The 26889-nt window shown below is 41.2% G+C and overlaps 1 protein-coding gene across 3 annotated transcripts in view; it reads right to left on the reverse strand.

Moving 5' to 3' along the window:
- The window catches only part of lrp4 (low density lipoprotein receptor-related protein 4), a 144374-nt gene that overhangs the window by 101464 nt on the left and 16021 nt on the right, over positions 1–26889 (reverse strand). The window lies entirely within an intron of this gene.

Consider the following 26889-nt stretch of genomic DNA (forward strand, 5'->3'; position numbering starts at 1 on the left):
AAAAAAAGAAGCAAAAAAATGGTTGTTGACGTCGATTTTGTTTTATTTGAAGAAAATATAAAACTGAACTATCAAACTATTTCTATTTCTGAAAAAAAATTGGTTGGCATGGACCTACGTGACAAATAAGAGATCTACACTGGACTGAGTCAATAAAAAAGGCACACAATGACACCAAAGGAAATCCATTATTTGGTGAGGCTCAGTGTGAAAATGTGTCTTTTCTGCCCATAAATGTTGATAAGGAATAGTAAAATCAACATACAGGTATAACTGGAATTAGCTCAAACAGCAGCTACAATGGGATTTTAAACTGTGGTAATTCTAGATATTAAAATGCGTCTGAGCTCTTCCAGGCCGTTCATAAAACACAAGAGGAGACAGAGATATCCCACGCAGCTGTAGGTTTTCAAATTAAAAGCGTTGTTGTAAAACGACAGGAGGTGGCGTGATGGATCGACATCAACACTAATCGTAAAGTCTCCCCTTACCATTAATTTCAAAACAAGAATGGCAGATGAAGTCAGTTTAGCGATCATCTTGCTGACCGAGCAAATGCATCAAAGTTAAATAAAATGTCTCACCTTCTCGTCAGAAATGATTTGACTCATTTACAATTTTTTATCTTCTTGTTGGCTGGTCGCACAAACCGTACGTCATAACTATACCACTACCTCACAATATATGATGCACCGACAGCGTTGTGCTTTGTGGTTGGGATCTTATACAACTTGCTAAATTTATTGCGATTCAATAAACTGTGTAGCTCTACCAGTAAGGTGTACTTAATAAAGTGGTCAGTGAGTGAAAGTTTGAACTAGTGTCACCGTACAAACATTTTGCTATTGGTACCGGTACAAACATGTATTTTCTTAGACAATTTTTAATTAGGAGATCAATGTCATAATATCAGCAGAAAAAAAAGCTTCTATGATGAGGAGAAAGCTTCGATGGTTATCAAGATCAACAGTGCTGCAAGTACCGGTCCCATCCAAATGCAGTATAGTACCGTTTAAAATGCCACAGTACACTGGAACCGCATTAGTACCGGTATACCAAAGTACCCTAATTTGAGCCATCAATTCATTGCCTATACCTGCTGACCCATTTGGGGGGTGGGGGGCAATCCCCAGCGGTCACTGGGCGAGAGGCGGGGTTCCACCCTGGACAGGTTGCCAGTCGGTCACAGGGCACCGTTGACACACAGGACAAACAACAAAGCGCACACTCTCACACCTAAAGGCAATTTAGGGATGACAATCAACCATGGAGCAAGACCCCAGCCTGGGATTTGAACCCAACAGTACGCAGCGTCGCCACCAACTGCTCCACAGTGCAGCCCGATAAATTTGATCCACTTTTTTAAAAATGGTCAACCGAAATTGAAAGTCGACCGCGTCGCTAATAGTATAATTCTCTAATACTATAATTGTGAAGAAAAACAGGAAGAGTGGTCCTGAACAGGTCTCGTATGCCAGATGAGCTTTAGCAGTGTAATTTAGCCCACGTCTGTGGCGGTGAACCGACAGTGAAGGGATAAGTGTAATAAGAGGAGATTATTCCATGCGGGAAAGCAGTAACTCACTTTATGGTTTTTGACTGGATGAGGAGAGCAGGCACTGGGGTCCAGCGCTGTAATATCTAGTCATAAACTGACACAGCGTGCTCCACAGCTTTACCCTTCTCTGGTTCAGCACAAGACTCCAAATGATGTTAGCATGTGGAAATCACAGCAAAAACCGCACTTGTAAATTTCAGATGTCTGAAAGAGAGTATGCCAATTCCACAATATTGACCCGTTTTTTGAATATGTACCAGTCTTACAGTTAAGCATGAAAACGGCCAAACTATGTAAAAGGGAGCACTTGCGTTTGTCAATTTACAATTTATACTGAAAAGCTTTTGGAAGCACAGGTCTTGCATGTAAAAATAAATGTGTGGCCAGAAAACAGAATTTGAAGGCAGAAAGATTTTTACACCCATTGTAATTGTGGCAAATAATCCAAATAAAACATATACTCCTTGGGGTAGAAATGATAAATGTCTTGTACTTGTATAGCACTTTAATTAGTCTGATGACCTCCAAAGCGCTTCACACTACAGTTTAGTCATTCACCCATTCCCACCCTGACGGTGGTGAGCTATGTTAGTAGCCATAGCTGCCCTGGGGCAGACTGACAGAAGCAAGGCTGCCATACGTCGGCGCCACCGGACCACCGCCAGCAGGCAATGCAGGTGAAGTGTCTTACCCAAGGACCCAACGACGGTCGGAGTGGGTGATGGAACCAGCAACTGCTGGTTACAGGACAACCACCTTAACTCTTGTGCCATAGTCATCCCCCAAGTAAGTCAGACCCTGAGAAAACAGCCACTACTACTACTACTACTACTAATGATGTTAAATGTGTACAAGCTAAAAATTCCTCCCAATTTCTGTCTATAAACTGATTTTATTTGTGTTAAAGTAAGTAATAAGAAAGGTATCTGGCCAAAACCTGAATTGCCAGGTCTAATCTTATTTCCATCAGAGAGTGAAAGTATGCAGGGAATGCCAGATTGATGCATTTCTAATAATTAGCGATTAGGGCAGGTCGAAAGATCAATTTAAAATCGATTAATTCAGATTTACAATTTTAAGATTAAAATCTGGATTTTTTTTGCCAATGCATTTAATGGGCTTCTATGAAGAGAATAGCATGCAATGCTGAATATATGTTTAAGAAAATATATTGTGAAAATATTGTAGAGTGGAACATTTTTTACCATAAGATGATATGCTTTAGTTTACATTTCTTTTTTTCTTCTTTTTTTTATATATATATTTTTTTATAGTTAATTTGAACACAAGTAAACTGAAGCATGTTGTTAGCTCATTGTGTAAAACCGCTAGCCGCAAACATTTTGTTACATGTTTATTGTTTACAACGGCAGGGCGGCCATCTTGTTTTACAAGCTTGTTTCACAGCTTGGATTTAGTTGCATTTTGAATTCAGGTCAACTCCCAGATGAAAAGATTGACATAAAAGCAAGTTTTTCAAATAATTTCTTTTGTGAATGAAGACTTGATTAATTGGATTTGTTATAATATGATCAGCGATTTATTTTTTAACCATATCGACCAGCCCTATTACTGATACATCAGATGGAATAGATCGAAAACATTTTTGCCTGCAAACCCATCACGAAACAATATTTGATAAACCTTGTTTCAAGTTTGGAAAAAGATAAAGATTTGGGAAAATGCTTTATTCTTGTAACTGCTTAATTTTCTGTAGGACTCACCACATCTACATCCTACAGTACAGCTGCAGAATGATCTGTTATGGTTCATAACAGCTTTCAATAGTAGAATTAAAACTAAATTTACATAAATTATTTGGTATGTCTTACTAAAGAAAACTAGAATAGGCCAAAACCTAAACCAAAAAGTAGTATTAGTCATAGGATGTCCTGAAATTAATTTCTGGACAGAATGTGTAAATATTACCAACTCCCAGAAAAAAACAAACCATGTATCCATTTTGTAAGGGACAGCTTAAAAAAACAAAGAATTCAATTTGAGACACTTTCTTAGAATACATTTTAATAAAAGAATACATTAACATATCTTAGTTATGAAACGACGTAAAACAACCAGCCTGCTCCCTACATAACAACGAAACCCTGAAGCATTCCAGTGATGGTGGGAGGGGAGAGGTTTTCAGGGAATTGGGGGTGGAGAGATGTTAAATTGGTGACTTGGAAGGCATAGCTTTCCAGAAACGAAGCGGACAACCTGTGGTTGGGGTTGAATTCCTTCCCTCTCTGGCTCCTTTTAGAAAAAGAGGAGAAAACTGCAAACACAGACCCTTCCATTCAGAGTAATTTATCCCTATGGCCAGGCCTTCTCTGCCGGCTGCAATAGCCCCCTTCCGGCGCTGCCCAGCGGGATGCCTGCGAGTGGCGTGTGAAACTCTCCTGTCTCCTTCAGCTCTAAAGGGAAGGATGAACAATGGGCCTCGCCAGGCAGCGGCTCTGAGCAATTCCTTCCCCTGCTTCACTCTGCCTTACTTTCCCCATCCCGAAAACCAACCACACGCTATTCCTGTAAAACCTCCATTCCCTCACCCATCCGATGCGTCCTCATCAGAAGCCATATTCTTCAACAGTTACCGCTCAAGCTTCTCCTTCCTCTCTGAATGAAAACGTTTTTCTTCACCGACTGTTGGCCTGAACTTTTCTCACGTTTCCCTCGTCTTCGACAACAAGACGAACATTCTGATTCAAGTTGGGAAGCAAGAAAAGCTCCGCATTTTTCCGGGTTCTCAGGACCCCATTTAACCCTTCAAATGACCCCCCTCGTCAAAGCATGGGTGACTCACACTCCAATCGCCAACATCACCAAATATCAGACCCTAGAAGGGCCTGGACCAAACTCAGAGCAGGTTATTGTTTCCATAAATGGCATATTAGACGGGGTTAAAATTGCAACTGAATCCATCTATGTGTACCCAATGCAACATTAGCACTATGCACTGTTCGCAAGAGAAAAACAAAACAACAAAGAATATCATTTTTGACAACGAGACAGCAATGTGCCATTATGGTAAAGTCCACAGGACATTTATTCCCTAGGCAGAGTGTTTCAGAGCAAGCTGTTCAGATGGCAGGTTCATATGGCGACCAATTGGCTCTGACGGAGAAAATAGGAAGATATGACTCAGTCCGATCATTAAAAAAAAAGAAAGGTTCTGCTATCCTCAATGGGAGTCATCACTGGAGAGAAAAAGAGATGTGGACAGCTTCCATGCCGAAGGAGCCTAAGAAACAATCTCGGGAAGCCATTTTCCCCTCGACCATTCACCAGCGGCTCCTACAGAGCTATTGAGCATTCACGCGGCACCTCCACATCCCCGACAAGCGCAACAAAAAAAGCGTTTTAAAGCAACACTCCCTGCAGTTCCCACACTATTTCACCTGTCAAGCGCTTACAAAACAGTCAAGAAGGGCCAAATTCTCCTTAGGGGTGCTACAGCACACCTCTTGCCAGCCTTAGCCCCACTAAAGATGTCGTTACTCCTCTTAGAGAATGAATACACTATAAATCTTCTCCACCTACCATTGCAAGGAACCATTCTGTGCGTCAAGCCCCAGAGGGGACTTTCACCTTGACAAGCATTACAAAAAAAAATAAAAAATAAAGAGCAAGAAATGTGAAGAAAGCATTTCCTCATGGATAAGGATTCCAGGAGCAGAGGATGAGTCATCTTGGGAATTATGCAGGGGAAGTCAATAGAGACCGAGTGTCTGTTTGAGGTAGGAGATAACAGACGATGCAAAGAAAGGATAGAGATGTGTTGTTTAAAACGCTCTACCTCTACAGTTGAAGTATGGGTAAGATTACTCACTTCTCGTCTTTGGCCTAACATGAACGAAATTCCAGAATTCATAGCCATATAACCAACAGCATGCACTGCACAGCTTTTTTTTGTTTACCTTTATTTAAATAAATTTCTTTACAATAAGGTGTCAAGAACCGCTAAATTATTACTTGTGCAATAGCAGCCACTTATCTCCTTTCTGTTGGAAATTAAAGATAAACTCAGTAATTTAACAGTTTTCTAACGAGGTGCCAAATCAGAGCCCCTACTAAACATATTTTTTCCTATTTTCCTCAGTGTGTGTGTGTGTGTGTGTGTGTGTGTGTGTGTGTGTGTGTGTGTGTGTAGGTTGCAGAGGTACAGCTTCACTTAAGCTAATTATAGACCATCTCCAAAGACTCTAGTTTGGTTGCTATGGTGCACAAAATTCATCATCTGTGTTTGATGAGTGCTGGATATTAGAAAATGAAAAAAATATATAATAATAAAAAAGAAGATACATACAGCACGCTCCGCAACAATTGGCATGCCATGAAAAGATGTGTACAATGGCCTTAAAATAAATAGTTGTTATGGTGACCCAGAGATGCCACTGTTGGCCACGGTTCTCTAGAGAGGATTTTCATTTCTGTGGACCTACCCTAAAAATCCTCCTCACCGAAGGCGGTATCAAGATAAACTTAGGTCCTTGCCTGGCCTCATTTCACAATTCTAATTGCTTTTCTTTTTTTTTATTATTCTTCTTCTGATTATAGATGGGGCATGTTGGAGAGGGTAATTATTTTTCTGACATACGGAGACCAACACATGTCCACCTTGCTGAAATGAGAATTTCTCTGGTCTTCCGATTTCCAAAAGTGGCCAAGGGACGTGGGTTCGTTTCACTAAATGGATTAAAATTGGAGAAAGACAAACAATTATTTTAGAATTTTCCATTGTGAGATTATGCTGCTGCACAAACAGCTTAATCTTTACCAGGGGTGCCAATAACTTTGGAGGCGGCTGTGCACGCTACGAAGCTGATATTGCTAAACGTCTGCAAATGAGGAACTTATATCTGCTTCTGCTCCCTAATGTAGTTACTGCCATGAGCCCGGCTGCAACAAACCACAAGGAAGATTAAACATGAGATGCTTTGTGTTTTTTTTTTACACCCCCACAAGCAAATAAATGACAAGCGCTGACTCTGTTTTCTGCAATAAACCCTCATTTTAAAGAGATAGCAGAAATATCTGTTACTGTGCAACACTAAGTTGCACCGTGTATAAAGTTAGACATTTCCCTATGGCTGGCGAACAATTATCCTCTAGCATAATAACTCTTAATGGATCATCAACTGCCAGAAGGAGGTGGAAACATGACACTCAGCAAAGTCTAATTTGTAGACGCTGCAATCACTGAATTATGAAATTATTAATTTGCTAGTTAAGCCGCCCACCTTGATCAAGTTGAAAGCCAAAAAAACCCATTAAGATTGTGCTTGTGTTTGTCAGCTTTTCAGTCCCAAACCATTATCTGGTGTTTCAGTTCTCCCTTGTAATAACACAGTCCTATTTAAGACGCTCATAAACAGGAGAGTCGGGATGTAACTGAATGAGTGGTAATTTGGCCCGGGACGTTTCGGTGTATAAAGACATCAATCCTAATGGAGCCCCAATGCAACAGCCCACCCCCCACGCAACCAAACAACCCATGTGAGACAGCAGAGTGTGACAGAGTCGTTAGTTTCATCAGTATTAAAGAAACTGGTTCCAAATCTCTCCACTTATCGTAAAGTACCTGATTGCTACGAACAAACCCAATGGGACGGAAGAGGGAATAAAAGCGCAATCATAAATGCTTGAAGACTCCCACGCGGCATTTATTTTTAAGAAGGAAAAGAACACAGCTACGCCAAAATGATGCAATCGAGTGACACACATTTATTGCTCCTCCAGAGTGTAATTAACTGTATCTGTTCGATAAGGCTTCAGTAATTGGATCTACCGTATATTATCGCCGATAACGTTTCACACATTTGTGAGGAAGTTAGAAAGATGGCTAGAATAAATAACCTTCTCAGACTCACTTACAGATGTAATTTGAGTAAGACATAATGAAAGATCCTTTTAACCATTTTATTGCGGCACCAAATGTTTTGGGTGGAATCCACACACACACACAGTTACTGAGCACTGCCTGAAGGAGGGATACTACACTTCTCTCTCTCACAATCAAGGAGGATACATGCAGACGGTCATGGACAACTAAACAGAGTACCCACCCATCCCTCTTTTTAAGGCAACACTGTTGTAAAACTACAGTCGGCAGGCCACCAGCACCATTTCCGCAAAGCAGCTGACTGCAAGCTCAGCCTGAGCAGGTTGCCTGACTAATTACCTGCTGCTGTATTTCCGTTACGCTACAAACAGCCCAAGAGTAAAAAAGTAAAATATTGTATTTTATCACCTGTTTATATTGCTTTTCTATTTGAAAAAAGATGTACATATGTTCAGGTACATTTACTTGAGGGAGCCAAGACCTTAGTATCTATGCCTCCGAACTCAGAGCATGGCATTTTAGTCAACACAGCTTTAATTTGGGAAAACTTTGTTTCAGTCCTGCTCTGAAAGACCATCCATTTTTGAACAATTTGACTAACAGGGAAATCCTTCTATGAAGCGAAGTGACAACCCTACCCTCCTGGACTGCAACGCACAGATCCCGCCTGTCTGATTTTAGCCTGCTTTGATTAAAAGAACCCACCTGTCTGGACCACTTTGACACAAGCACACATGCAAAAATGCCATGCGGGAAGGTTGATAAGGGTTCCGACTGTTAAAAAAAAAAAAAAACAGACAGGAGAGGCTGCCTCAGGTCGGATCATAGCGCCAGGCCTGCTCAGACCTGCCTGCTGGCAAAAAAAAAGAAAAAAAAGAAAAAGGAAGCACAGAAATGCTTCCCACCGAGCTTCTGAGTTGCCATCAGAGAGGTGAACATGCCTAAAATAATTTGATGAGTAAAACTGTTACACTCCACTTATGGTTGGATAAAGGACAGGAAAAGGTTTCTGTCAGTTATCTAACAACAACAAAGCTTTACTGCTTTGAAAAAGAAAAAAAAAAAGCAACTGACCTCCAGAAATGTCAGAGGAATAAAACCTTTAATGATTAAAGAACTCCTGGGTTAATCATTGGCAGCTTTTCATGGCGGCACTCTTTAAAAAGGTGACCGGGTTGTTTACAACAACGCCGCCTTGTTGAATCGACTTCCATCTGCGGCGCTGACAATCACAGGGACTACAGTGAGTGTTCATATGTAGTAACAACATTAATTTAAAGCAGGTGTGTGAAAGCATCAATCCCCACTGCGGAGACAAAATCCTCATAAATCAGTTCGTCATTTGGAAAAACAAACGCAGGATGCTTTCTTTCCAAGCATATCCTCCCGGCCTCACAGATGCAGCCCATTTAACAGATCAAATGAAGGGGGGGGGGATGCAAGATGATAAGGGCTGAAAGAGTTGCAAGCCCCTTTGCTTTGGAAAAAAAAAAGTGGAATGTGGAGCAGAATGAGTGGCGGCAAGAGAGAAACGCATTTCCACTGATAGAATATTCTAGACTTTGATTAAAGGATCAGAGAAAATCCAGTGTCTTGCTTTTCATTCTTCACCTTTTATGCTACAAGCTCCCATCCTCGTCCTTTTTATGCAACAGAGGAAGTGAATGAAGAGGAGGCAAGTACATTTTGCCAAAGAAATCTTTTGATAATTCAACAATGAGCTGGGGGGATCTGATTTATTCAATGTCACGGCATCTGGAGGAGCTGAACGGAGTAGGATGCCAGCGACAAAGACGGTAAGATGAGGACGGTGACGTAATCAAACTCGCTTTCTTTCTGAGATTGTGCCATTTCCTCCCTGACAAGGTTTTCCTGAGATTTTTTTTTTCCCCCACTAAAGGCAGCTTTGATACAAAGAGTTGTCATCGTCGGCAGGATGCCGATGTAGACAAAAAAAACAAAAAGTCTACGCCTGTGCTGTGCACTGAAGAACACGCGTCTTCACCGTCAGACCTTTGATGAGCGAGCTGTAAAACGCCATCGGACCTGCACGGGGACAAGCTCAAGTATCGCGACTCAGTGAGGCTGACCTCCCGATGGGAAAGGTAAAATAAAACCTGTAATGATTAAAAGACAGGGTGAATCATTGGCTGCTTTGCACGGCCAAACGCTCTCAGGCTGAAGAAAGGGCGAGAAGTGGAGACGGAAGGGCGGAGGTAGAAGAGGAGGATGCTTTTCTTTTCTTTTTTTTTTAAAAAGAGTGTCCGCCAGTAAGGTGAGACGGGCTTGACGCTCATTAGGAAAGGAGTCTGAGTTCAGATAATGTCCCACTCTTTACCAAAACACACACGGGAATAGTGATCAGCAGCGAACATTTAAAAATGTGTGTTGGTCACCATCTTAAAAACAGCTAAATTGCTTTCGTTAAAATTTAAGACACACATAATCAGTAAAAGACAAAAAACAAACAACGTTTAAGCTCCAGGATGAAGATTACGATTCCTTCGCTTCGTTCATTGCATTTGCTGGCCAAACATTACACTCCTGGGATTCTGATCCGATTAAGACATTTGACGGCATAAGGCCTAGCCACAGAGAGATTTAGATTAGAAGCAGCTGAGGATCAACGCTGGGGTGTAACTGCCAAATTTACATGATGTAAATATGAAACTAAATAGAAAAAAAGAATCAAGATGTGTTTAAGGTGAATGTAATCAGGATCATCAGATCAAACATGAGTTAGAACAAATCAAGTCAAAAGAAAGCAAGAATGTGAAGTTTTATCGTTATACAATTAAGCCCATTCTGATGCACTTTAGTTACAAGAAATAAACACGCTGGCCTCGTTGGCTGGCCAAAGCTAAACCGTTAAAATGACTGAGTAAAAACTAATGTTTCACTCAGCTAAAGACACACAGTCTAAACCACAAGTATGTAACAAAAGTGCTGGCAATTACAATAAGAGATGTATGACACACAAAACAAGCTGCTCCAGCACAAAAAAGTAAAAAGAAAATGATACAAACATTTATTAACAAATGGCATGTCAAAAATTACACCCTTCAAAAATCAATAGAAGGTTCTATATGACAAACGTTTTGCATGTTTAACATATTTTGACTCTCTTTTTGTGATGATCTCCAAATCTTCCTTTTTTCCTCCATAGATTTTCAATCAGAATCTATTTTGGAATACTCTGTAATGCTAATATTGCTTCCAGTCAGCATCAACTGTCTTCTAGATTGATTTAATAATTTAAAAAGTGTGCAGGATTAAAAGATTACTTTAGATCCCATTCTGTATTCAGAAGCGTGATCTTAGCAGTAGATCCAAATGAAAATGTGATATTGGGCTATTTAACCGCACTTTCAGCTTTTTAACAGTTTTTAATGGGGGTACATTTCTGATAAGCAAGAGTTTTTAAATCAAAAAATGTTTATTTTATCAAGTTAATGTAAATGAGGTTATAGGGTGTTGATTGCACAAAGTCATCTTTATACAGCAGGATTGAGAGTCCAACTAAACTCAATACTATGCAGTGACTTTACTAATCAGGATGTTTCCATTTTAAACTAGGCCTTCAAAAATAGCTGGTAGTGACAGTGTCTCAAAGGGGAAGGGAAAAATGAGAAAAATGGTAGTTGAATTAATGAATTCTGACTAGAAACAGACTGGAAACTAACAAAAACACCCACACCCAAGACAAAGAAAAACGTCCTTGTTGCAACCGTCAATGCACCAGACCTACGCACTACTGGGTTGTGCTGAAAGAACTCTTTAGTGTGGATGCTATTAAAGAGAAGAACAGTCAGCAATTTTTAGCATTAGTGAGTATCAGTATTTATAAATTTGCACTGAGGAAGTGCAAAGGTGTAAGAAACTGATATGAAACTACATATCAATATACTTCCTTCAGGCTGAGAGAGAACGTAAGACAACAGGAAGGCTGAACGTGTCACTATCCTTTTTATCTTTCAACCTCCACTGAACACACTGCATTTCAAAAGTTTGTCTTTAGAAGATCTCAGAGATACAGTAAGGATCTAGATTCTCTAAGGAATAGACAAAGAGACAATTGTCATGCTAGTACAATTGCTTATAAACAATGACTAAGAACATTTGAAATTCAATTTATTAAGTCACCTTTGTCTTCCTGTAGAAATAAAAGTAAAACCATGTTTTACAAAGACCACTCTTTCACAGAAGGCTGTGTGCGAAAACAGAACAATCTTTATATTGGACTTCCCAAAAAACATGTTTTTTAAATTCTCATTTCTTTTTGTCACAAAGTAATTTTTACACAGCAGGATTGAGAGTCCAAAATACCTGCCGCTCTGTAGACCAATAAAACGAACCCTAAACCAGTTTAAGATCCAAATCATGCAAACGCTGTAGATATTTGAAGGTACAACTTGACATTAAAGATTCGCCATTACCTTGTAAATGTGTATAAGGTTAAATTCAGGGAATAATGAGGCATGATTCTTTACAAGTCATCAAAAGTGTCGGAGGCAAACCGGCTGTGGGTGCTCAGCTGTTTAAGGGGTATCACGTTGTAATCTGGCTCAGATACTTAACATGTGGATTAAGCAAATGAGGCTCAGGCCTCTTTGGCTGTCCACACACTTCACCACTGAGCTAAGAGCAATTAGCCAATTACAGCACTTGTGGTGAAACGCACACACAAACACACACACACACCTCTTACTCATACGTGGCCCCGTAACACATGGTCTCCCTGTCTCTCTCATAATCTAACACTCACAAAATCATCTTTTACAGGACACAGACAAACAATGCAAGTCTAGCCCATTACAAGAGCCCCTATACCCAGTTTGCCGGCTGCAAAGACCAATTTGTTTATTCCTGTGGGGATTATGGGGGCGTGGGGGGGAAGGGGTGAAAAGCATCTAAGACAGAACAGGGGCCCCCTTTTCCAAAAGCCCTTTAATTGCTGCTCCTCCTTAACCCCGCATATCCACCTCCCACCCTCAAACACAGTCATCCTGTGCAACTCAGCCACTATGAACTTGAGTTTAAGGTAACAGCATGGTCGCTTTCAGGCCGTGCAGATGTCCGTGTGAGAATAACACCGACAGAAAGGAGACAGGAAAAAAAAAAAAAATCAACAGCCACGTTCCCTTGCAGCGCAACGCGTCCTCCCTTCTGCTTCCACCAAGACATTAAAGTCCCGCAGGTCTGAACTGGGACAACACCAACATCATCCATCTCATTATTTGTTGCAAAAAAACAAAAAACACCACCACCTGCATCTGAGCTGAGACAGCAACATTTCTTCATTAGTTTTATGAGAAAGTTTTTTTGTGCAAGTAAGGTACCTCCATGCTAAATCTATGCTGCAAAGTAGAGCATGTTTGTTGCTCAATGCAGTTCTTCCCGCTATTTAGACACAGGTGGCTCAAAAAGAATAAAGATGCAAGCATAGAGCTTTTCTCATTTTATGCAGTTTCTTAGTTCTCCTTTTTTACCGGTTGAGGGCAATTTCACCTCCCCCAGTGACATTAATCACTTTTGCAACTAAAAAGTGACAGTCTTCAAACTCTTAACTGTACAAAATGTGTACAAGTGTAACTTCAATTGTTTTTTGATGACGCTTAAGCCTATTTTATACAAGCATAACTTTCCAATAAGGAAACTGACTATGGTACTGTTGTCTGTTAAAGGTACACTTGTGCTTTGCTCACAGACGGAGCAGCGCTGTGCCGCTGTTTACAAGATGTCAGAGAAGAACGACCCACAAGGCAGTGGCTCTGGGATGACGTCACAGGAAACAAAAGCCAATCATGTGCCACGCATCACACCAGTCAACTGAAGGATCTGTCCATTTGTTCCATGGACAACAATGAAAACCGGACATTTAAATCAATCTATGAATCCCCACCGGATGCCCCGGACAGAACGTGAGAAGCTTCCGGGCAAAAGAGAACATTTGGTCGCCCTACGATGGATCGATACAAAGCAGTTCATTATTGCTTAGAAGGAAAACAATTGATGGATTTCACTGTTCTATAAACAAAGAAAAAAAAATTCTAAGTTAAAAATGAAAATAAAGACTCAGGCGGTGCATAAAAAGAGCCCACCTGTACGACAATTAATCAAGTGTAAATACAGATGTCCTGTAACGGCCTCAGAGGATCGTTGCTCTATGCAAGATTCACGACAAGTAAAGTTAAACCATCACAGTCCAATTTAAAGATTGCTTCTTCTAGCATTTCATTACATCCGATTTTAACCGCTTTATGTTGCTGGCTTTTTTCTTTTAATACTGGAGGTTGTGCCAAAAGTGACAACATAGCGCGAGTTTTGCAGACATGACAAAAGAATGTTTGTGATGGGATTCGATAAAAATCAGAGACATGAAACCAACTATGGAACACAGCAAACGATTAAACCCACCTGGGGAAAAAAAGTGACCACCCGAGAAGCTTAGAAGCTTCTAGCAGCACATATCTACAAGTCAGGATGTTTCATAAGAATAAGACGTTTGGCAGTAACATTAACTGGTATGACGTGTAAGAAAAATGTGACTGAGGACGAGGCGTTTTTCTCCCTTGGTTTGCTGCTCAATGTTGTGCAAATCATCAATGACATCGCATGCATGTCTGAATGAGGCTGTGAGCACCATTACGGCAAAAACAGATACATTTCTGAATGACTGAAAGCTTTGATAGATTGATGAAGCAATGAAAGATACATATGGAAAAAAATATGGACGCATAACGTCGAGCCCATATACACCTAACAAACGAATGTTGTTCCAACATCTAAGATACTAGACTCCACTTTTACCAAATTCTAATGCCAATGGGAGTTTAGGGTTTTTTCACAGTAAAACAAAATGATTTTTTTCCCCCCTTTTGGCAAATGGTTACATAAAATTTGCTTCAGACCCCGTGCTGCTTTTTATGCAGCTCCCACAATGCCCAGTGGGGATCGTCAGGTTCCAAACAAAAGCCCCCAGGAAGCCTGGATCAAAGTTCGACGTGTTTAAGAAACACTGGCAGAACTCTTTCTCTTCTTTGTGTGCTTATTTCTTTCTGCGTTTCACTCACTTTTCCTCTTTTTTTTTAACTGAACCCCCACAAACACCAGCAGCTTTTCCCATTCGTGTCTATGGACGTTCAGAAGGGGGTCACAAAAATAAAAGGCTTCTACCAGCAGAAAGGAGCGGAGGGGAAACAGAAGGTAGCGAGGTAAAGGGGGCTCGATGATTGATTAGAGGCAGAGGGAAAATAGCGCAGTTTCAAATGAACTGCAGAGGCAACTAAAGATGACTATTCACACTCATTAAAAGACACTTTTTCATGCCTCCTTCACAGATACGTTAAAAGAGAAAAGGCTGAGCCGAATTAGAGGAGCTCCCAAACAGAAAGCGGTTTTCTTTTGAAGAGCTTCCAGAGCTAAAAATCTCCCAGACCCACAACATACATTTTGGTGCTGGTATCATATAAAAAAAAAGGCATTTCACTTGACTCCTACTAGCTTGAAAGAACCTGGACGTACTCTTGACATTTTCTGCAGGGGGTTTCAAAAGAACCGTGCAGTGAAACGAGCCCTGAAGGCAAACTCCAAATTGGTGTGAAGGATGTCACGTTTATGGCTTGGAAGATGGCATTAGTTTGCCCAATGTCAATTATTTTCTTTGAGGGGCATTCTAATGCTTGCAAGTATGCGTCACCCTGCAAAGACGATGCACCATTATCTGGGATGGATTTTGTCTCCACCGCAAAATATGGCGAGCACTAGTCCAAACTACCCAATGCATTCTTCGTTAAATAAAAAACGGCTGGCACAGTGGCTCCAGACACAAGGTACAAAACACACCCAAAAGACACATTTTGTGAAATCAACACTTTTGCCAACATCTTTGATGTGAATATTTACCTTTTTTTAACGGTCTAATTTCTTTAGGGTTTACTTTTTTTTTCAATGACAAGTCTTTTCTGGTGACAACTTTAAACATTAGTTTCTGTAATTGTTCTGAAGTGTGACAGAGAAGCTCCTGAACCTTTGCATCGCTGGCTATTTACAATACATCTGAATAATACAAGCAGCCGTGCTAAACGGGTGGAACCGCTACGAAAACATCAAAAAAGGAAGAATTATTTACAATTTGTGTCCAAAGTAATATCTTCAATCCAAGAAAGTGCAAAGATATTTCAAATAGTTAAATATACATTTGAATTTATTCAATGTTTTTACAAATAAAAACAACTATAACCTTTAGTTTTTAATACTGCAAACACACCATTACAATTTCATTAAAACTGTATTTCATCTGTTCTAAATTGTATTTAGTCTTTCTTTCTATAGTGATCCTTCACCACTCATCTTTCATCCCAAAGAAAGGACCAAAGTTTTACAGCATGTTCTGTATCCCCCCCAACATACAGACATGTGGTGGCCTCCAGCTCAAAAAAAAAACAAAAAAAAAAAAAAAACATCCTGACGCCAGGACAGGAGACTATTTGCTTCTTAAGTTACAATACAGACGATTGTTTAAGCAGAGCTCTGCTCCAACCAGGCCCTGCTATAAATCTGGGCTGATTTAGACTGTAAAGACGTTTTCCTGGATGAGGCCAAGGCTACTGGGATACAATGAGATTTGATGGGTTCTGATGGTATGACCAGGGTTTAAGCTTCAGGATGTTGCGTTTAGAAGGGATAAGTGGGGAAACCGTTCTAAACATGCAGTTTAGATACCAAAATATAATTTGACACCTATTTTTTTTTTGTTAATGCGGGACGAATATGAGGATATTTTCTGTTTGGACGGTTCTTAATTGATGTATGTTTTACAATGAACTCGGCGTGGTAAGCAGGTTAAAATATGGTGCACATTTAGCTCAGCTGAGCTAATTATCAAATTTTTTTTATCATTCACCATCACTCACATGCTATCTGTTAAACTCCCTACTTTAGATATCTATGATGTTTAAATTCTTCCCATTTAAGAGGAGGGTTCACCCTGTTTTGGGTCTTCTCCAAGTCAGACATAAACAACAGGAACATCGGAGACTGAGCTGAACCCAGTGAGTCAAACACTTGGAACACATCCTTGGTACTTGTTTACCATTTCTCACATCTTTCCTATTTTTGAAGAAAATTGAGTAAAGAACTTTGCTCAGCGTGTTGCCACCAAACAGCCTGAAATACGGCCGGATTGTTATTTCTAACGCAGACAACAGACCAATGATCGGACTCTCTACGGGTTATTTCACGTGTAAACTGTTTGAGGGAGTTTAGTCGTTCTATAAACTATTTTGAGTTATTTCCATTCGAATCTACCAAAATGTGGAACACATCTAAACCATCTGCAGTGCAGCTGGGATATTAACAAATTGAATTACACTCACTTTTCATAATTATTCCAACAAAAACTCATTTCCATGGGGTGGAAAATTACAATTACTCTGAACCACGTACTTGAAACCAAATGACATACCTTAATTTCACCAAATTTAAAAGACATAATGGGTGTATCCTCTTTGAATTTTTAAACGGTGGAGAGCAAACCATAAACTGCTGCTCGAAAGAGTCACCACGTTTAAGAATAAAACAAAGTGAAGAGACACTGATGGTTTTTGGACTAAATGCTGTATAGTCAAAACACCCAATCTTAATAAATGGCCATCTACTGGCTACAGATGTGTGAAAGCGTAAGCTCTTTGTGTCTGGCAAGAGCATCGGGGCAGTTACAGAGCTGGTGAACGTTCTACAGGGAGCTTTGGGATCAATAGGCCTGCCAAGAAGCATTAGTCCTCCAAGCCCACAGGGCCCGTCTCTGGACACAAGAGCACAGGGACTTTAACTCTGATCTTATTTATGCGCACACAAAAGAAAGCACAAGGGTTCTTTTGGTGGGGCCTGTTCAAACAGAAGGCCGATGTGGATGGGTCTTTAAGGGGGCCGGGCCGCATTGACTCTGGGGAAGAGAGAGCGGCTGACAGGTCAGTCTTAAAGCCTTGAAAAAAAATGGGGCCCAGATCAGGGGGTACTAAAGGAGGGGAGAGCTACGGAGCTTCAGTCTTCTCCTTCTGCTCCCCAGAGACGAAAGCGGCCCTAGAGACAATAAGTCTGCGCCGTGGAGCTACGAGGAGCCAAGGGTGAGTGCCGACTAAGGGGTTAGTTAAGCCAGGAAGGCAGGCAGTTGGTGCACAAGGGGGACGGCCGATAGGGAAAGGCTCTGCCTTTGCCCAGCTGTCGCCCAGCTATCTGTCCAACGCTAAGGCCAACAAGGGCCTGTGCTCCATTGGACAAAAGAAAAGTGCTAAATCAAACAGCAATCCAGGGCCTTTCCAGGCTGGCAGGCGGCCACTGATTTGGGGGGGGATGAAGGGCAAAAGATCAAAGCCCTCAGGAGAGGAACACAACAGCTCCATCCAGCTGGACGCTTCCCTCCTGTCATCTCAGAGTGGGGGTGCTGACTAGAGAGAGCTTTGCAAGGCCGGGTAGGGGGGTTCAGCATCATAAACTGCAAACCAGCAGGCACTTGGCTGTATGGTAGCATGTGTGTGTATGTGTATACGTGCAGCCGGGCATTTATGTGTAGGGGGGTTGGCTAAAGTCACATGAGACACTGTGAGCAGAACTGCAGATCTGTCACGGCTGTCATTGTTCCTTAGCAATGAGATGTATAAAAAAAAAAAAGAGCTAAAACCTGAGGAGAAACGTGAGCAGGAGAAAAAAAAACACAGAATAAGTGGAAAATGGCAAGGGATTTGAAGTGAAATAGACAGAAAGCCATGAAGTGTGCCTTTTAAATGCGAAACGCATACGACAAACATCTGTGTACTTTCATTGAAACGTTAATTAAAAACTTTCAGAAAGACTATTTTTTGCCCAATAATTCCATTTAGGGCTGTCACAACCCAACCATGACCCCTCACCCCAAGTCCAATGACCTGGAAGTTACGTCCATTTTGGGAAGGCATTTCCTGGCTCAATAAAAAAAAAAAAGAGGCAGCGGAAGTTAAAGAGACTTAGTGCGAAAATGGAGGGGCAGAATCATTAAGTGCTAGTACAATGGCCAGAGCTGTGTTCAGGTCCAGCCCTGTGTTTTGGAGAGGTCAAACGCAACAGATCTGAGGGCTAAAACGGAACTGGCACCAAGGACCACGGGAAAAAAAAATGCCTTTGACAAGCCTACAGGCTGAGGCAAGAAAGTCTATAAACAGCTGACTGCTCACAAACAACAAAAGGAGGAAAGTGCCATGGGTTCTTTTTGGTTTTCCAGCAAGTTAAAGACAGAGTAAAGCTGGGGGAGCACGCAGCAGACAGAAAAGTGTGCTTGATGATACAGCCAGGTAAGAGAAATCCATCTAAACAAAGACAAAAACAACATGTCATTAAAGTCGCTGCTAAAATCTTCAAAAGCCGTCAACCCACTGTTTCCCAGCCGTCACCCTCACATCTAAGTCTGTGCCTTTAAACCACCGAAGGTCAGCTATAAACTGACTGGTTCCCACGAGCCATGAGATAAAGACATTTTGGAGAGAGGCTGTGATCAGAGTGACAGTCTGGCCTGTCGGTCTTGACACTGAACAGATGGAAAACCTCAGGTTCATCGGTGTGGCAACCGTCAACGCAGGCTAGGTCACATCAAAGAGCAAACAGCCAGAGTTTACCGGAGGAACGGGAAAATCTGGAAAGCTTCCAGTAGCTTTTTCATCACGGTGTAAACAGCGACCCGAATCTTTAGTTTGCCAAATCCAAAGTCCAGTGTGGCGAAAACGTTTTTTTTGCAGCTCAATCGACATCACCTCGATTTCTGTAGACACTGTAAAGACTGGTGCTTGCCAGTGGTAAAGAACGGCATTTGGGAAAGTCAGCAGTGCGATAAAATCCTGGGTGTGTGCAGGAAATCCATAAGTAATGAAATGCCTGAAAAGAAAGTATGCAAAGGGAAAATACCACGTGATTGTTCACGTTTCTGGGCAAAGAAAGAATATTCTTCCCATCTCTTACTTTGCATTTTTAGGTTTTCACTCAGCCATCTGCACATAGAATTAAAATACTGCAGTGGCTGATGATAAATAGGCATTACTTCAGAGTCATATATCTGAATAAGGAATCAATTTCCACATAAAAAAGCATCAGATGGAAAGTGCATTTCTGTGTCAAGCACCTCTCAGCAGAATGAATCAGTTACACATTCTTCGCTCAACCTCCTCTCATCAAGCCCACACTGTGAGATACAGATGCACACGAAGAGCCAAAAAAGGGATGAGTATATTTAGCATCTCCCCCTTTTGATGTTCTCCCTTCTCCTCCCCTCTGCCTGCATCTCTCATTCTCAATCCACTTCTTTCCAGTGGCGCTGCTCTGCAGATAGGGAGTGCTTCGCTCTCCCAAAGGAGGGGGAATATCTGCAAGGGCATTGTCAACACAGTAAACAGGGCACAACACCATTAAGTCGCCAGTGACTCATGAGTGGCACAGAAATCCACGGGAAGGCTGCTGTTAACAAGAGCAGCGTCCTGGTGTTTGAGAAGGGGAATTCAACGGAGAATAGGAAGCCTTTCTAAAGATGCTTTTATTTCACCTGCTTTCATGTGAAAATAGGTCCATCAAGCTTCACCACAGAGAAAAAAAGTTGTTCCTCTTTGTTCTCGCTGACCTCGGATGATTCTCTGGAACAGAAAAATCTGAAAAGGTCAGACTGAGACACTGAAAACACAAAAGCAAAGAGAGAAATAAAGAACTGTTGATGTGTTGCAGAGCTGGAAAAAAAAATTACTTTATCGTGTTGCCTTTTTTTTTTCTTTAAGATGCAATGGAAAACTCAACACATGTACTGCAATGACTTTTGAAATATAACCCACGTGGTCTTTTTTTTTCCCTTTCAAAACATGAGCTAAGTTAAATAATTTTGCCCAAAACAGCTAGGAAAAAATACCCCCCAGTTGAATCCTGAGATGGATGTAAACATCTCCCTCAGGTTCGAGTACTGCCAGACCTGTAAGCCCACAAAAATAACTTAAATAGAACCAGTCTGGTAACACGAAGTAGGTCCCTTTCTTTAATCAGCGGCTTTTTTTCTCCAAAATCAGACCACAGACTATCGCCATTGTTCTTCCTGGTCATTTATGTTTATTTACTCTGAACTCGCGTTTGATCTTGAGAGGATTCGCAAGATTTCCCGTCTGACGATCCTGAGTGAAAAACTGTACGAGCAAACCCACTTTTATCTAAGATTTATTTTTTATTGTTACGTGTGGTGTCTCTCAACCTTTCAAAATCGGCCGACTGTTTTAAAATCCTGCCGTGTGAACCAGCCTTAAGACAGATACTGACAAATTAAGAATACATGCAACAGTGTTGGACCTTTTGAAGGGTGGCTGGCCTGCAAACCTACAGTCAATGATAGTGATTAAACAATAAGAATAGGGGGAAAAAAATGGCCTCCATGGGGAGTTTCTAGAAAAAAAAAAATGGCTGCTGTGCAAAAAGAACAAGGTCCAACTCACATTAGCCAAAAAAGAAATATGACGATTGGAATCGCAAACAAGTTGCTTGGATGCAATATTTGGCATGACATTTGGAAAAAAAAGGCAATAAAAAGGAATTTGTAGAAAATGTGCATCCTGTTCTACATTAGAACCCAATTCCAGTGTCTCCACACTTCAGATTTGATTTTTCTACACTCTTTAAAAGAAGTTACGTCAAGTAATCTAACCCTGTAAAAGCAATCTTTTTATGTATTTGCCAATGCTGCTGTTTTGACCTTGTACCGGGTTCATGACCGTCGTAAAATTAGGCACATTTGAAGTAAATTTTATCACATTAAGACGGTTCAAAAGTGCATCATGTGTTAAGTCTATGCTTGGTGGCCGACCGCTAGTCTGAATGGTAGCTCTGTTGCAAAACTGTGTGCCAAGAGCTTTCTAACTGATATAGAGCACGAGATCAGCACTCGATTTTCCCCTGGATATTGTTTTAGTAAAATTTAAAGGCGGATTTTCCATCATTTGGTTCCTGGTGGCTGCTGATTAGTTTCCAAACATCAAAGCATAAACTACCAAGACCGTTTCCTTGATGGAAATTACAACAGCATGAGTCGCCGACACAAAAATGACAAAAGTATTTATGTAATTTCTAAAAATAAACATTACTTAGGGTCCATTTCTCCATTTGTCAACACCTTTATACCTTGTGTTTCAGTTTTGGGATGAACAGCTGTGAACCAAATCACCAGTGCTTTGCAAAAGTATACTTCTTGCACGTATTCACCTTTTGTCATGTTGTAAATTTATTGCATATGTGTTTTACATATAAAAATCCAAAAAGGTGCAGCATGCAGTTGCATTCAGCTTCCCACAGTTAATACTTCAGGCTTCACAGGAATTACAGCTACAAGTCTTTTGGGGGTATGTCTCCTTTAACATCGCAAATCTGGATGTCTCCCATTAATCTTTGAAAAAGCAAAATCTCAGGCAGATTGGAGGAAAAGAGCCAATGAACATCAATCTTTTTCAAACCACTGTTTTACAATTGCATTTATGTCTGGACTTTGACTAGACCACCTTTATCGAAACCACTATAGCGCTGCAATAGCCACATGATCAGGTTTTATTTGTCGCTTGGAGGAAAAACCTTTTCCCCTTTTTAGAGTCCGCTTTTCTTCCAGAATTACTCTGTATTTAGCTACGTTCATCTTGCCATCCAATCTGAGCAGCTTCCCTGACCCTGCTGATGAGAAGAAAACAACACTTGACGCTTCTACCATGTTTTATTGTGGGGATCGTATGCTCAAGGGGATGTGCAGTGTACGTTTCCCCCTAAGCACTGCATTTTGACATGGGGCCGATCTCCGCCTACATAATCGTCAGACTGTTGAGTCGTGGACAAGTTGTTGCCCTGTGAAAAGGTTCTTCCACCTGAGCTGTGCTTTTCTGCAGCTCCTCTAGAGTCACCACACACCTCCAGGCTGCTTCTCTGATCAATGCCCATTCAGTCTTCTCAACTGACAAGATCATCTCATCTTCCACATTTCTGTAATATGTTGTAAGTTTACAGTTGCTGTAAACTTATTTTTGATTGTAAGTCTGGTGCATTTTTGGTATTCAGTTGTTGTTTTTTTTAATTCCAGTTAAATGTTCTTTTGCAAACTTCTGAGCCTTTCCACCGGTAACTAGCTGGAGTGGATATTTTTATGCATCATAGTGAACGCATTCCAATATATAAGATCTGTGTTTTTGTAAAAACAGAAATTGAAAAAAATGCATGAATCATTTTACTTCCAATTGAAAATAATTTGCTACTTTGTGTTGGTCTCTCCATCACATAAAATCCTAGTAAAAACACACAGAAGTGTGTGGTGGTTACATGGCAGATTGTAAAAACTTGAAGGCATCCTCATTGCAAAGCGGACTGCGTTCTTCACTGGATCAGATGAAGACCATCAGACACTCCAGACGCTTCGTGCTGCAGGTGCCAGTAGGTAAATGACGAGAGCAATGGCCATCCACCCATTACCTCAACTATAACTCCCTCCCTGAAGGCAAACAAGAGTTCATAAGCAGTTCAAGGGTAAGGGGGGGGGGGGGATATGTTTGCATTCCAAAGCTGCTTTCATGCTGCCTGAATAGCCAGACAGGTGTTTGTGCATCCTGAATGCACATGACCTATGTGTCCTCCTTTGGGGGGCAACAAGTCACCTGATCTTTTTCAAGAAGACCAGTGAAGGGATGTAGCAACAAACACACACACACACACACACACCCCTGGCCTAAGAATAGCCTTCATTAAAAGTGCTGCTGATGAGTGGAGGAGGCGGGGAAGGGTGCTGACACTACACTCAGGACTGAGGAAAAAGGTTGGGGGGGTTGGTTGCCATCATTGACCCTTTCGGTTTTGAGAGAAAACACAGGAATGGTGTTCAAGATTTATTTTTGAAAAGCTCTACTTTAACGTGCAGCCTCGATATGGCTCAGAGTAACATAGAATACACAGAACGTCAGGATGTCAGAAAAGTAAATTGAGTCAATAAAATACTTGAAAGACTGACATTTAATAAGCTTATTTGACTTAGAGGAGCCGCACAATCTGAAACGCACACAATGCTTCCAAGTGTATTTACAGATACTCAGAGCAGTGTTAGAAAAGTGAGGGGAAGCAAACAGCAGAACAAAGCAGCCTGTGCAGCGCCGAGCCGGCCGGACTGCCAGGTCTTACTCATGAATCAATTTTGCCCAGCCAAAGTGCCAACATTAAATCCAATTAGACACCGGCTGGCACCGATCGCTTTGATGACAGCGTCTAACTTAACCCTCGGGGGGGGTAGGGGGGGAGACAGCAGTGCCAGCGGTGCCAGCTTCAAGACCGTCACAGACGAGGAAGGGAACCGGCAGAGGAAGATGCCTTTGTACTCCCTTTGAAGTGCATGTGCGCATTTGTTACAATCAACAGGGTCAGTTGAGTGGTTATCCGTGCGCCGTGTGTGCGCGCGGGGTTCGTGGCACGCCGCCAGAGGCTCGTATCTGAGTGCAGCATGATAGGCTGCTACAGGCGCCAGCTGAAGCCTTTTTTTATTCCCGACTTCTGCTGCAACTGCCGGGCAACTCGACAGCGTCCCGGCACCTGTCTGACACGGATACGCGCACGCCCGCAACATAAAAGACGCACACAACGGACGGAGAGCAAATGCATGGAGCATGAAAGAGACGCGTTTAAGTCCCAACACCTGTCAGGGATTAAGTATGACTGACTGTGAAAGTACAAGAGGGAGACACCTCTGATATCAGGAAGTCGCCAGTCGTGACCTTTTCTTTCCTGCCCTCAAATGAAACCTCATCTCTCCTTCCTCACATCTACTAAAGGCAGCAGTGAATTACTGCGTCACTCCCGGCAGATGACCCTCAACTGGATTTCCAGCAAGAAGAGAGGGGAAGAGGGGTTAGAAAAATCTATTCAAGGCCTAATTAGACCCCAAAGGTATGCGTACCGTTAATGTGAATAATGAAAGGGCACGAGGAGGCGGAAGAAGCCTTAAACCTCTTTTAACTGCGCTCTTAAACGAGCCTACAGCTTCCTGGTTAAATTGAACGACATCAGAAGCGACGTCACTTTACAAGAGCGTGTCCATGCATCGTCTGTGGCAGACAAGGTTAGAGCAATCAGTCTGAGACAGCATGCAGAAAGGCAGGTAGTCAGGAAGGCCACAAAGTTTTAAAGCAAGAGAGCCACAATCACTACGCTCTGAATACAGTTAGGTTCAGCGCAAACATTGTGGTGTAAATAACACTCAGTAGGTTACGCAGACAGAGTTCTTCGAATTGCAAAACTCTTCATAACCTTCAAAGTTTGTCACGTTTTCAAGCTGCAACCACAAGCGTGTGTATTTCATTTCTACTCTTACTGACCATTCAAACTGGTTTACTCCCAATTTTGATACATCTAAAATAAAGTTCACAAATGCTTTCCATTCATACAGACTGACTACCATGTTTAACAAAGAGCAATGGTCAAACTCTCTGTTTCTACATGTGCAAAGCTGTTAGAGGCATAGCCTAGAAGACTGTGTCATTTCCTTTTTACTTCACAATTATGAGCAATAAAACATGGCCAGTTTATATATTCCTTTTTGTGGTTTCAGAATAATGACTCAAGTAGTTCAATTCTAAATAAAGTTTTATAACTCGTTAACGGATATGTTCCTGGGAAATGAATCGCTCGTGTTTGAAAGTGATTATATTGTAATAATGTATTTAAATTAAACTGAACCCAATTAACGACTGTAGATGGCGAAGGAATGAGAAGGAAAGGGCATTTTAAGAAGCAGGTCTGCGCCTTTTAACAGTCTAACTATGTGCTCCAGCCCACATCCTGGCTTTCAGACCTGGGTCGGATTAAACTGCTCTCCAGATTTCCTCTCCCTCCCAGGCTAACACCTGGACAAGATCTGAAAGCACCACCAGCCACCCACGTCTGGACAAAAACATTAATGTATGCTCACTCCTAATTGTTTTCTAACTTAGCCAAAAAAAAAAAGGTTGAACAAGGGTATGATTCACAGTTAATGGACAGGTCTATCTAAAGGTCAGCAACAAAACAACGTCTTTAACGCAGAAGTATTGCAGGACTGCGTTTAAAAAAACTACGATACCGTCCTCAATTGTCACCAAACAGAATGATACAGTCAGAGTCATCTATACGTGAAAAGACAGAAACGGTGAGTGTCTTTCAGAGTACCCTCTCTGGGCCACCACTGATCTAAATCAAGTTCTCTAAAATAAAATTAAAATTAGGACGATGTGAAGCAGCGGACATTGCCTGGCTTAGTTGGATTTGTCTCTAGATGGCCAATGCAATAACTTAAGTAGGCGCTTCTCAGAATAGAAACCTCATGGATCAAGCACCAAGCAACAAAAGAGGAATATCATGCTGACCTAATTAATGCAGGCTCTTAGTAGAATATTGTTGTTGCCAGCTTCAATTCACTTCGGACCATGGAGATGAGTCTCCTGGTTCCTTTTCAGAGTTATGTTGTCAATATCATTGTCTTCCTTCCGTTTTGCCTCCAGGCCTGTACAATAAATCTGGCCTCTGGGAGACAGTCCTGAGGCAAAGTCACTGAAGCGCTCATTATTTGTCCTCTTTACCTTAATATTCTCGCATTTCTTTGGATAGGTCTGCTGTTTCCTATGCTAAAATTAAACTTTTTTCAGTTGCTATAATGAACTGCAGTATATTTGTATGTGCGCACACTGTCAAGATCCATTCCATCCAATTTAAATCCAGCTGAACAGGTTTATGACAACAGCCAAGAAAAATTAAGTGCCAAAGTTTGGCTGAGAAGTCGTAACAATGCAGAAATATCTGCAGAACAATATGTGATATTAAAATGGCTTCTGTATATGCAATGCTATTACAAATCCCTGAATTGGCTGGCCAATATATCAAGATTTTATGAATCGAAGATTTTGTAAAAGAGATACAAGATGAGACTCGAGATGGTCAACGTTAAGTCTTTAATATTAAATAATTACTTTAATATTAATAAAATAACCCTAATTATATTTTTATGTATTCCAGTAGGTTATTTTACAACCGTTTCTCATTTCATCTACAGCTCTTTGTCAAGAAATGTGCCTGTGAGACATTTGGGATAAAGCTTTGATTCAGTTGCCTTGTTGTAATTACTTTGAGAAAAGAAATACAACATTTATCTCGACATGTTTATCGACATCCAGCCTAAAAATATCAACCTTTATATTTGGTCCATTTTGCCCAGCTCTAGAAATAGCTCTGCACAATTAGCTCGCCTAAAACGTTAAAAAGGTTTAGTTTTGCCGCACATCCTGATTGTTCATTGGATCTACCTGCAAAACCATCCTTTTAAACAGCATCATATTCCATGGTTCTTTCTATCCGCATAGACATTTCATAGTGACAATAATATTGGTAAATGTTGCAATGACGATATCAGTTGCGATATGTGCCTATTTTCTTCTTTCCTCTCTTATTT

This window comes from Fundulus heteroclitus, chromosome 4, assembly GCF_011125445.2.
Source record: "Fundulus heteroclitus isolate FHET01 chromosome 4, MU-UCD_Fhet_4.1, whole genome shotgun sequence".
NCBI lineage: Eukaryota > Metazoa > Chordata > Actinopteri > Cyprinodontiformes > Fundulidae > Fundulus > Fundulus heteroclitus.